This window comes from Cibotium barometz, chromosome 2, assembly GCF_041138505.1.
Source record: "Cibotium barometz isolate CiBa-2024 chromosome 2, ASM4113850v1, whole genome shotgun sequence".
In the NCBI taxonomy this organism is placed as follows: Eukaryota; Viridiplantae; Streptophyta; class Polypodiopsida; order Cyatheales; family Cibotiaceae; genus Cibotium; species Cibotium barometz.
Window position 1 is genome coordinate 72,330,310 of NC_141047.1, and position 12,209 is coordinate 72,342,518.

Genomic DNA, 12,209 nt, shown 5'->3' on the forward strand with positions numbered 1-12,209 from the left:
TGAATGGGTTAAAGAAGACACCTAGAGCATGGTTAGGCAAAATATGAGAGTATCTTGTCATTATTGGATTTAATTTATCTCTAATAAATTTTTACTATCTGAAAAAGACCGGCAAGGGCATTGTTCTAGTCATCTATGTTGATAACATAATGGTCACAAGGGACAATAATGTTGAAATTCATGAGGTGAAGATGCTCCTTTAGAAAACGTTTAAAATGAAGGATTTGTTGAGAGATATAATCGTGGTATTGTGTGTATGTGGAAAAGCACCCTAGAGGTGCAAGATATTGTGGTAAGATAAGAATGCTAATATGTGATATTGTACGGTGCGTGAGTGTTGACCAAAAGAGTGAAAAAGGGAGTGCCACATGGATGATGATGTGTAAAGTGAGATAAGGCTAGAAGGCCTATTATTGTATGGTTCATTGTGATGAAATACAGATATTGTGTTGAGTGTGCAATCTCTCTCTCCCCCCCTTTCTCTCTCTCTCTCTCTCTCTCTCTCTCTCTCTCTCTCTCTCTAGTCATGGGGTTTTTAATGAAGGATTTGTTGAGAGATGTAATCGTGGTGTTGTGTGTGTGGGAAAGCACCCTAGAGGTGCAAAATATTGTGGTAAGATAAGAATGCCACATGTGATATTGTATGGTGTGTGAGTGTTGACCACCAAAAGAGTGGAAAAGGGAGTGCCACACATGGATGATGATGTGTAAAGTGAGATAAGGCTAGAAGGCTTATATCATTGTATGGTTCATTTGTGAATGAAATAGAGATCTTGTGTTGAGTGTGCAATCTCTATCTCTCTCTCTAGTCATGGAGTTTTTAGTGTGGTATAACCCACCTTAATCTTATGCTTAATCTTGTGTCTATCACCATGATCAATCCCATTTTAGGATTGTTAACATGGTATCAGAGAGCTAGGTGGACTCTTGGTCATGGTGAATTTCTATGTATTTTTTTTTGGTTAATGAGGTTATTTGATTAAGCATTATTTTCAATTACTATGAAATTTTTTTTTATGCACACTCGTCATTATGGATTGAATTTAGAGTCTTGGAAGCTACTCATGGTGGAGAGTTAGAGATTATGGTGCTACCATGGAAATGGGTTGATTGCAGGTCATTTTGAAGCTCGTTAATAAGATGTTGCTCATTTGTTTTGCTCAAAGATGATAGGAAAAGGCAGTGGAAGCAGTTGGGCTTTCACAATGGATATTCAAGAAGGCATGCTTGCAGTGGAGCTTGAAAAAAAGCTCGGAATGGCTATGTCAATGGCCGAGATAACCTCATCATGGAGGTTTGCAAATGTATCTAAGGATTAGCGTAGAGTGGCAAAGAGCTAGCATTGCCAATACCTTCATGGAGAGGCAAAGAGTTGTGGCTACAAGCAACTGCATATTAGGAGGAATACTTGGGTGCTGCCGAGCAAGTAAAGACCTAGCACAACCAAGCCTCTAAGAAAAAAAAAGTGGGGTGCAGCAAGAGGAGCTACACACGAAACTCATTCGGAGTTGAAATTGAAGGCTCATAGAGAGGATCCATGTAGCTTCTTGAGAAGGAGCACATGAGATGCAAAGGCAACAAAGATAAGTATTACAGATTTGCAAAGTAGACACGAAAGTAGTTGTGAAGGAGATATATCTCAAAAGCTCAAAGAATGAGCAAACGTGATCAAGAGTTTGTGAGAGCGATGATGGACCATTTGGAGTGGCAAACTACTATGCAGGCATGAAGACACATAGCAGCTACTAGTGGATTTCGAAGCTGCAATAGCAACTTAAGCCCGTCAATGAGCTCGTATGCAAAGTTAGAGCTCGTATGCAAAGTTGGCGCTCGTAAGGCACCTGTGCAAATGAAGGCTCCCCTCTCTCATATCGCATCAGTAAGTTTGTTTTGGAGATTAAGGCTGGGACACTGTTGGATTTTTTGTCAATCTTGAGACCTTTGCCAAGAACTGGGAGCTGACAGGGAGGCTTGGCACTAGAGAAGAGCAGCTTGGTGACATCATAAAGATTCAGTCGACGCAGCAACATCTGATGCTACAGCTGTTGAAAAACAGGTAGAGGGAGAGGAGACACACACACAGGAGCAAACCCTAATGTATATTGCAAACCCTAACCATAGAGGGAAGCCATCTCCCTTCTCACACAATGCATAAAGCCATAATCCATAATACACAAGACACACTATGAGTTGTGTCCACACACATCTAACCCTAGCTAATGTCCACACACTATGACCAGCTGGACGCGGTCATTTATGTCACACATGCTGCTACCTAACATGCCAGCACATAGCATAGCTGGCACACACTGACATCGAGCTTGAATCTCAACAGCCCCTCTCAAGCTCATGATGTACTGCCATAGATAAAGATGTAGATGAGCTTGGGCTATCAAAGCTCTCAACACTCCCCGTCAAGCTCATCCCACGTACTCCCAACATAGTATGGAAGTACTCAAACTTCTCCCTGCTAAGTGGCTTTGTAAAGATGTCTGCCACCTGCTCTTCAGTCTTCACATACTATAGATCCACTGTACCATCGAGCACCTTCTCTCTGACAAAGTGATAATGGACCTCTATGTGTTTGGTCCGCGCATGAAACACTGGATTCTTGGCCAACTGTATACTGCTCATGTTGTCACAATGAATGACAACCTTGCCATCAATAGGCTCACCCAAATTAGCCAAGATATTCTTTAACCATATTCCTTCACAAGTAGCAATGGCTGCACCCCTGTATTCAGCCTCTGTACTAGATAAAGCAACTGTAGGTTGCTTCTTGCTACTCCAACTCACCACGGCACTTCCAAGTGTAAAGGCATAACCACTAGTAGACCTCCTGTCACATATGAGCTACCTGCCCAATCAGCATCTGTGTAGCCATTATATCCAAGCCTTTACCACTCTCATAAAGAAGACCATAATGTGCAGTGGTCTTTACATATCGCATAATGCGTCTCACTGCATCCAAATGAGGTTTTCTGGGGCTCTGCATAAACTGGCTTACTAGTCCCATAGTAACTCAAATCCGGGCATGTGATAGTCATGTAAATGAGACTGCCAACCATCTTTCTGTACATAGATGGATCATCCAACTCCTCACCAAAATCAGCCTGCAACTTCACATTTTGCTCCAAAGGTGTACTCATTGGCTTACGCCCTATCATGCCATATTTTGCCAACATATCCAATGCATATTGGCGTTGCACTAACCATGTACCTGCATGGTCTTTGATCACTTCAATTCCAAGAAAGTATCTCAACTCACCCAAGTCTTTCATGTCAAACTGGCCACTTTGACATGCATCACATCTGTACCATGATCTCCTGTGATAATCAAGTCATCCACATAGATGACAAGTAAAACAATCCCATGATCTGTTTTCTTCACATAGAGTGAAGAATCTACTGTAGAAACCTGAAATCCAAGGGAGATAAGATATCTGCTCATCTTATCACTCCAAGCACGAGGTGCTTGCTTCAAACCATATAAAGCTTTCTTCAATCTGCATACATGAGTGGGATACTTTGGGTGTACATAACCTTCTGGCTGTGCCACATAACCTTCTGGCTATGCATAACCAATGGTACACTTCCAACATGTGTAATGGCATGGTATCATCTCCTGTCTCCACATAGCCTTTCACATCCATAGGCTTCATATGCTCAAACCATTCACCATGACAAGTCATATGGTTTGATACTCCAGAGTCCATATACCAAGTGTCATCATTTTCACCATTTGACATCATAGATCCCACAACATGTTTCATGGCAAACAAGTGATTTGCACTGCCATCATTGCTGCTTGATGCATAATTTCCACCACCATGTTGTGCATAATGTTCACGATGTTGTGCTCTACCCCCTCTCAAATCATTTTGTTTGCGGAAACAATCACGTGCCATATGACCAAATTTCCCGCAGTAATGGCATTCCACATCTTGCATAGATGTTTGTTGGCCTTGCCAACGTCCTCTACCACGAGGATTACCTCTGCCTCTCTGAGGTGTATATCCATGACCACCTCTAGCACCATATGTAGGCTGAAAATTCTGTTGTGATGACGTGTCCTACCATCCACGACCATTACCACGGCCACGTGATGCGAATCTCCCCCTGCCTCTAAATCCTCTATGCGAATAGAAAGCCTGATTTCTGCCATTATCATCATGGCTAGTAGATGCATCATGAAAAGAATCACTGAGTTTGATTTCCTCAACAAGCAAGAGTGAAACCAACTCATCAAAGTCTGGTAAACCTGTACTCCGAACCGAGATAGATGTATCAAAAGATTTGTACTCCTTGCCAAGACCACGCAAGGTAATGTCTACCAAATCATCATCAGGCATGGGGGCATTAATTGTTGCCAATGCATCTGCATACTTCTTAATCTCTTGTACATAATCATGGATGCTCCTTCTATTCCGTTTCACATTATGAATCTGTTATCGCAATTGAGACTTGCGAGCACTAGTGTCTGTAGTATCAAACAGCTTTACCTTTTGTATCCCATGCATCCTTGGGATTCTCAGCATCATGTATGTGTATGAGTATGGCATCCGAAATACATATAGACAGATAATGCAACACTTTGTATACTCTTTCTGACCATTGCTTATGAGCTATAACTTGCTGCTGCTGTGTAGGTTGTCGGGGTAGTTCCAGCTTTGGCTCAGCACCTGTAATGAGATTCCAAAAACCTTTTCCCTTCAGAAAACTTTTGATCCTGTACTTCCATGCCTGGAACTTCTTCCTATCTAGCTTTTCACCCACAATTTGTACTGGTTTATCCGACATATTTGCTCAATGCAAATACACCTTCCGCACACGTCCAAATCTGTAAACGAGCCTTCCTAAGCTCAACCACACTCCAATGAGTGTTTCAAATACTCCAAAGTACAGAACAAACTTCAATTTTGATGTAGAAAATCAAACTGTATGCATCCAAAATGAACTGGTTTACGCAGTCCAAGATACCCTGCTTTGATGCGCTCTCCAAGGCTCCAAATTGCAAGTGTGCATAACTTGCATTGACACCTAAACAACCTCAATGTTGAATATCAACACCATCCAACATGCGTACATATCAATTTTGTCAAACCCCCTTCTCTGTTTTGAGAAAAACCAAAAAAACCAGTAGTAGATTTGCTCTAATTTCTTCAATCCTTGTCCAAATTGAGAGACCAGGCATTCATTAGCTTAGCAATGATGTCCACTAACTCCATGTAAAAGGAATTAGACCAATTGTTTTAAGACCAGAGAGTAATTGATCGATTAATCACACTCTGTTTCACTGCAACCAGTAGACAACCTGTTTAATCAGCTCATTTCCAACTCCATAGATCATAATTGTTCAATCCAATCATATAGCCTCCTTCTCAGGTGTATGTACCAACTAATTGCTAAACCAATTTTGGAAATTATCAAGCACAAGGTTTGATTTATGGCCTCCACTTATCAAATAGTTGAAAAGATGCTCTGTTTCTGCATACCAGGCTGCGCCGCCTGCTTCCTGAGGTCTTTTGGACTAATTAAAGTGTTAATTGATGATGCAATTAGATGCCCAACACATCTAGGCGAGTGTACAATCCATCAATGATATGATTTTTGCCAAAAACTTGCTCCAATTTCATCAAAATTTGACCTCTTTTTCTCTGTTTTGTGAGAGCTCAAAAACCAGTAATTTTCACTCATTCAAATGCATCAATATTGCTCCAAAATCAGTGTAGGGCTTGTACATGAGTTGCCAATACATTCATGCTTGTCACATACATGTTTCTTTGCCAAATTTACATCTATTTCACCATACATCGCCGCTTCCAAGCTCCAATGGAAAGCTTTGCAAAAAACTAGAATTTTCCTTTGCTTTGGGCAACCCGAATTTGCTTTGTTTCTTCTTGAATCACTTGCAATCCGCTCAAGGATGTTTAGAATACCTTACCCGGTAGGCCAAGCTCTCAGATCTGATAGAAATTGGTGTGCTCCAAGCTTCACAGCTTCAATGGCAAGCTTCACAGCTTTTCTTCACAGCTTCTGCTCCCTCTTCTCTCACTCACTCATAAACCCTAATAGAGAGCACCAGGCTCTGATACCATGTTGAAAAACAGGTAGAGGGAGAGGAGAGACACACATATAGGAGCAAACCCTAATGGATATTGCAAACCCTAACCATAGAGGGAAGCCATCTCCCTTCTCACACAATGCATAAAGCCATAATCCATAATACACAAGACACGCTATGAGTTGTGTCCACACACATCTAACCCTAGCTAATGTCCACACACTATGACCAGCTAGACGCGGTCATTTATGTCTCACACATGCTGCTACCTAACATGCCAGCACATAGCATAGCTGGCACACACTGACATCGAGCTTGAATCTCAACAACAGCTGGTGATGCAAGAGTTGCTGATGCAACAGCTAATGTGGGAGCATTTGGAGCAGTATATGCAGAAGTAATCACATCTTGCAAGCTATGGAGAACATGTAGCAGTGTGAAAGTTGAGGCCACCATGGAACCCGCAAACAGGAGCTAAGAAACCGCATAGAGACTGTAAGGAAGAAGAAGAAGAAGAAGACTTCCATTAAAGACACGGGTCCCAAGCACGATGCAACTCACACAAAATTGGCAGAGATGCAATGAGTCACTAGGAGAGCACAGCCAGTGGGTCCCAAAATTACAACCAACCATTGATGATTGGAGTTCAGCATTTCAGGCTACCATTTTAATTCAATTTTTACTTTTATTAACTTTTAAGGGGTATTTCACACACACTTTCTAAGAAGTCCCAAGTTTTATGTAAGGCATATTCACATGGAGAACCATTGGCAAGACAATCATGTTGTAAAAGGAAAATAACCACACACACAAATTTTTTAGTCAAAAGGTTTTGAAAGCTTGTTTTTTATGAAGTAAAGGGAAATCTTCCATGTGTTCACACCTGATGGATACCCTGCCCGATACGGTTAAAATGGAAGTTGTAAAACATTTCACCCATGTACTAGGGGTAATCGTACCCAGGCATGCCTGCTTAAAACAAGATGTGTATTCACCCATTAGTATGAGGGTTGCCTTGCCCGAGCTCACTGAGAAGCTCAAAATGATTGTCATGATGTGTGCATGAGTGATGCACGTGCGAGGCGCACGCACATGGGTTGGTTCCCACCCAAACTTCTATGTTCAAATTGGACTCAGTGGTTCTGCTTGTGAGCAAGTCGGCTCAAAATGGACTCAGTGTCTAAGATGGTAGACATGTGCACACACGTTCATTGGCTACCACTCCAATGTATCATTGAGGGGGAGTGTTGAGAGGTAGCGATTGTGGTTGTGCAATGCTACATTGGTTTTATGGGTGATGAGTTGTGGAACACCTTGATTAAGAGGCGGTGTTGAGAGATGTGATCACGGTGTTGTGTGTATGTGGGAAAGCACCTTAGAGGTGTAAGATATTGTGGTAAGATAAGAATGCCACATGTGATATTGTATGGTGTGTGAGTGTTGACCAAAAGACTGGAAAAGAGAGTGCCACATGGATGATGATGTGTAAAGTGAGATAAGGCTAAAAGGCCTATATCATTGTATGGTTCATTTTGAATGAAATAGACATCTTGTGTCGATTGTGCAATCTCTCTCTCTCTCTCTCTCGTCATGGAGTTTTTAGTGTGGTATAACCCACATTAATCTTGTGTCTATCACCATGATCAATCCCATATTAGGATTTTAACACGATTTACGTGAAGATAAGCACACTTAGTTTAATTAATGATTCTCAATGATGCTGATCATAAATAGCTCTCAATTCTAAGTCCACTCTAAACTGATCTTTCTGATACATCAATTTATAGCTCTTGATGGAGCTTCTATATCCATAAATAATCTCCATATAACTACCGTGAATCTCTCCACCATCTCGATTCTCCCAATTATCCTCTCTATCCACCTTGATGGAGCTTCTATATCCATAAATAATCTCCATAAAACTACCGTGAATCTCTCCACCATCTCGATTCTCCCAATTATCCTCTCTATCCACCTTCCTTACATAAGAAACTTTGAAAAATACCATAAATATTTCCACCCTCCCTTGATTCCCTCAACCATCCCCTTTTCTTAAAACAATACCATAAATCTCTCCAAAATCCTTTGATTCTCTCAATCATCCCCTTTTCTTAGAGAAATATAACCTGACATCATGTACTTATTAGGGAAACACACACCTCCCATCAAATGATAAATTCCAAAAGCAAACACACGAGTGAACTCTCGCCAATCCCCCACATGCAGGTGGTGCAGTACTATAACACCTCCCCTTTAGGGATGCATGACCCTTAACATACTCATCCTCTCTCAATCATCACCTCCCTTGGGTGTGAGTGACATGGACAAGGAGTTTGAAGTCTCCTTCTTGACCATACCAAGGACATGCTACACCCTCAAAGAGCCTACTGTGCAAATCTAACATCTACATAGCATACTAAAGATTTGCACATCCCCACATATATAAACAACAATAATTGATTTTCAACTTTAAAACCTCTTTGGACCACCACAAAGTTGAGAAGAATGACATGGAGAGGGCTAGCATGAGCTTCTTGTTGTAAGCTACCACACACACATAAGAGTAGACAAGCACACGAGTGAGATGGACAGTTAAATTTTCTTCTATTTGCTTATGTTCTCTACAACCATAACATAAAGATAAGAGCATTGCACTAGTTGAGCTTGATATCTCAACACTCGCCCTCGAGTTCAACTCCATACCTTATACTCCAAGTAAATTGCTCTATCCTACACTATAGATCTACAACACAACAGTACTCTGCACTATAATCTTCAATTTTGCATTGATCTTAAAACAGATCTTCACTATTCTTTAACTCTGCACTTGAATCTTTAACTCTACACTCGTGAAACTGCACAACAAACTGTATTCTACACACTTTCTTAAAACTGCACCAAGTTTCTGGACAACCACCTTCTTCTTGGAGTATTCCTTCAAGAACTCAAAGATTTGGTAATCTATGGTTTCAATCTTGAAGAAATAAGGGCTCTTAGAATTAATCTTTGAAAAGTATGCTCCCTAAGCAAGATAATGCAAGAAATCACTAAAAGCTGATTGCTGAAATTTTTGTAAAACCTAATTTCAAAAATCAAGAAAATTTTCAAGAATTAAAGATCAAGAATTTCAACAAATCAAGTAATAAAGTGGATTAGGGTTTTTGAAAATAATGATTAATACGAATGCAAAAATAATTAACACAAATTTCATTGCTAATCTTCTCAAATCAAGAAATTAGCAAATTTGAAAACTATGTAAAATCAATTCAGAAAATGATTAACACTAATCATAATCAAACAAATGCATTCTCAAAAATTGGATTAATAGTAATCTAAAAATGATTATCTCCTAATCAAAGCATCAAGGTCTAAGCCAAGAGCTCTGATATACGAATGAAAGAAAGTAATATCTAGATTAGCTTGAGATTAGCCTAATTAGAGAGAAAGCTAGAGAAGATGCCTAAAGGTATTCAATGTCAAGTGATGTTCAAGGGTATAAAAAAGGGTTAAAAGGTACCATCATCCTAGGGCTAGTGCCTTTTATAGTCCCAAGGCCCTCAAGCCCTAACACCACATGTGTAAATGTCCCTGAGCCCCATGTGCCTAGGTCCATCCCCCATGTGCATGTGCAAGTTTAACATCCCTTTGTTACAGTGATCTTTGATTGCTACATAGTAATACTACACCATGTAAGGAACTCATATTACACTCCTCAATTGTGTGCTGCATATGTAGGGCGATCTTTAGTTGTTACACATAACTTAATAGTACGCCTTGTAAAGACCCGGTATGCCACATATCATAAAATATAGGATATGGTGATTTTTGGTTAGGGTAGCAGAGCAATCGGTTGAGGCATGGATTTCCAGTGCGTGCTTTGGTTGCACCCCCCATTGGAGAAAGATCTACATCAGTGTGACAATGAGCGCGGGAGAAGCACGGCATTGGAGCAAGCAGCTCTCCGTGACACATGTGAGGGTGAAGCTCTTGAGCTAGCCTGGATGAGCTTGGCAATTCGGTACTTGAGCGCTTTACTCCTGTGATCGATCACACTATCAATTTACTATCGTCTCGTGAGATTCATCCAACGAGTTCCTTCTGCGGTTTCATGTCCCGTGGTGGTTATTTCTAGAATTGCAGTTCTAGGCATGTACATCGGTAGTAGGGAGATAGCGCCCTCCTGCAGGTTCTCAACACTTAGAGTCCTTTCTTGGAATATCAAGGCCAAGAGGTTCTATCTAAGGCTTGGAGGTTTCTTATAAGGAGAGTTAGAGTAGATCTTTATTGTGTCCATGAATTTTTCTAAAGGTATATGCGCTATAAAGAATGATGGGGTGTGCACTATGACGATGGTGTGCTGGCAATGACAGAGATTTTTTGTTCTTGGGGGGAGGAAGATATAAGTCTTCATCATATCCGTACAAGCTGAAGATGTATGTATGGGGTGGCAAATCTTTCGCTTCCAAAACGCATGGGAAGAGAGTGTTGATCTCTCTCTCTCTCTCTCTCTCTCTCTACAAGCGAGACTACTGCATTGTGGGAAGCCTTTGGAGTAGGAATCAGCCTCCTCTAATTCTTTCTTTATTCCTTTGAAGGAAGAGTATATTATTTTATGCTGAGTGATGTTGTCCAGCAAGAGGTGGAGCCTAGACTTTATTGTGTAGAGAGAATGGTCACCTTTGTATGAAACGATTGCTAGCACATTACGAGTATATATAGGCATATGACGTGGTCGTGTTTTTTTTGGAGACCTTTTATGGGGTCACATCCTCCTCGTGGCTTGTTGACTTAAGATCAGGTGGCTCGGCCTCTCTTATTAACCCTCTCCCTCCAGATTTCCTGAGGGGGTTCGATTCCCGGCCAGTGCAGTGCAGGGCAGCAACGGCGTGACGGAGGGATGTTCAGAATCAGTGTACAAACAAGAACGCCTCCATACCATCGAGGCACTGGTGGTCTAGTGGTAGAATAGTACCCTGCCACGGTACAGACCCGGGTTCGATTCCCGGCCAGTGCATGAATCTAGGGCCCCCGCATTCGCGCGGTAGTGAGTTGTCGTCGTCTCCTTTTTTGGCGTCGTCGCAGGGCAGACGACTGACTGCTGCCGCTTGCGCTTGCACTTCCAGAGAGGAAGAGCTGCGGTGTCTGCTTGGAAACAACTTTTGCTTGAAGAGTTTCCGACGCTCGACTAGAGCGAGCGTTGTGCCCTACCCAAGCCATGGTATCTGCAAAGAAGTAGTCACGAACTTACTAATCCGCCAACCTAATCTCTTTTTCCCAAAAATTAAAAAAATAAAATCTAGGAAGAGCTCTTTTCTAAATGTACCATGTCCAGAGTAACTCGAAAAGAGAGGGCTACACCAACTCTCGTACCTTACTCAAGATTTTGTAGAGACAAGGGTATTTCTTAAGGGTTCATGCACGTTCTTATAAATGTACTAAGTTGGTATCTTTACTTCCTAGAACCTATGGATGTGGCATCGGTAGCCTTTGTCAAGATGGCTTGAGATAGCTTGTTTAGGTTTAGCACACAACCAAATAGGATACACGCAAGTGTTGCTGCACACTAGTATCTTATAACTGGTCGTGCTAAGTAAGATGTTGAGGCAAAATGAGAGATTAGCATTAATTGTACCTTGTGTAAAATCCTACTTGCATAGGTATGTCCAAATAAGTAAATTACGTAAAGCGGAAGTAAGTCTTTGAGTACTACCTCTATCTCCTTCAATCTCAACCTCATCTTTAGAAAGGATTAGCCCACGGGGCCCAAACCTTGGCTTCCCAACAATACGAAAGTCTCGGCTTTCGTGGATCATCTTGATATGGGCTTGGGTGGGGGGCTTCTAGCAACCGATTCCATTTTCCTCCTTCCCTAATGCATGGTATTGATGCAAAAGGATTGGGCATTTTGCACGGGAGTGCATGGTGACATCGGATGTCGAAAAGAAGGACACAATTGCAATGCCGAAGGATGAAGCATCCTCCCGAGACGAACGAAGATGAGTGGAAACCGAATCATAACAAACAAGACATGGAGAAGTGAAAAAAAGTTAAAATACCCTCTCAGATATAGGTCCTGTATTTGAGCAGCAATCATTACTCTCAAGCATTGGACTCCTTAGTATGGGGGATCAGCAGCAGACAAAGG

General features: G+C 41.5%; 1 non-coding gene across 1 annotated transcript; it reads left to right on the forward strand.

The window, feature by feature from the left end:
• The first annotated feature begins 11,007 nt into the window (after positions 1-11,007).
• On the forward strand, positions 11,008-11,078 carry TRNAG-GCC (transfer RNA glycine (anticodon GCC)). The gene has a single exon. It is a non-coding gene; the product is annotated as a tRNA-Gly (tRNA).
• Positions 11,079-12,209: the final 1,131 nt, after the last annotated feature.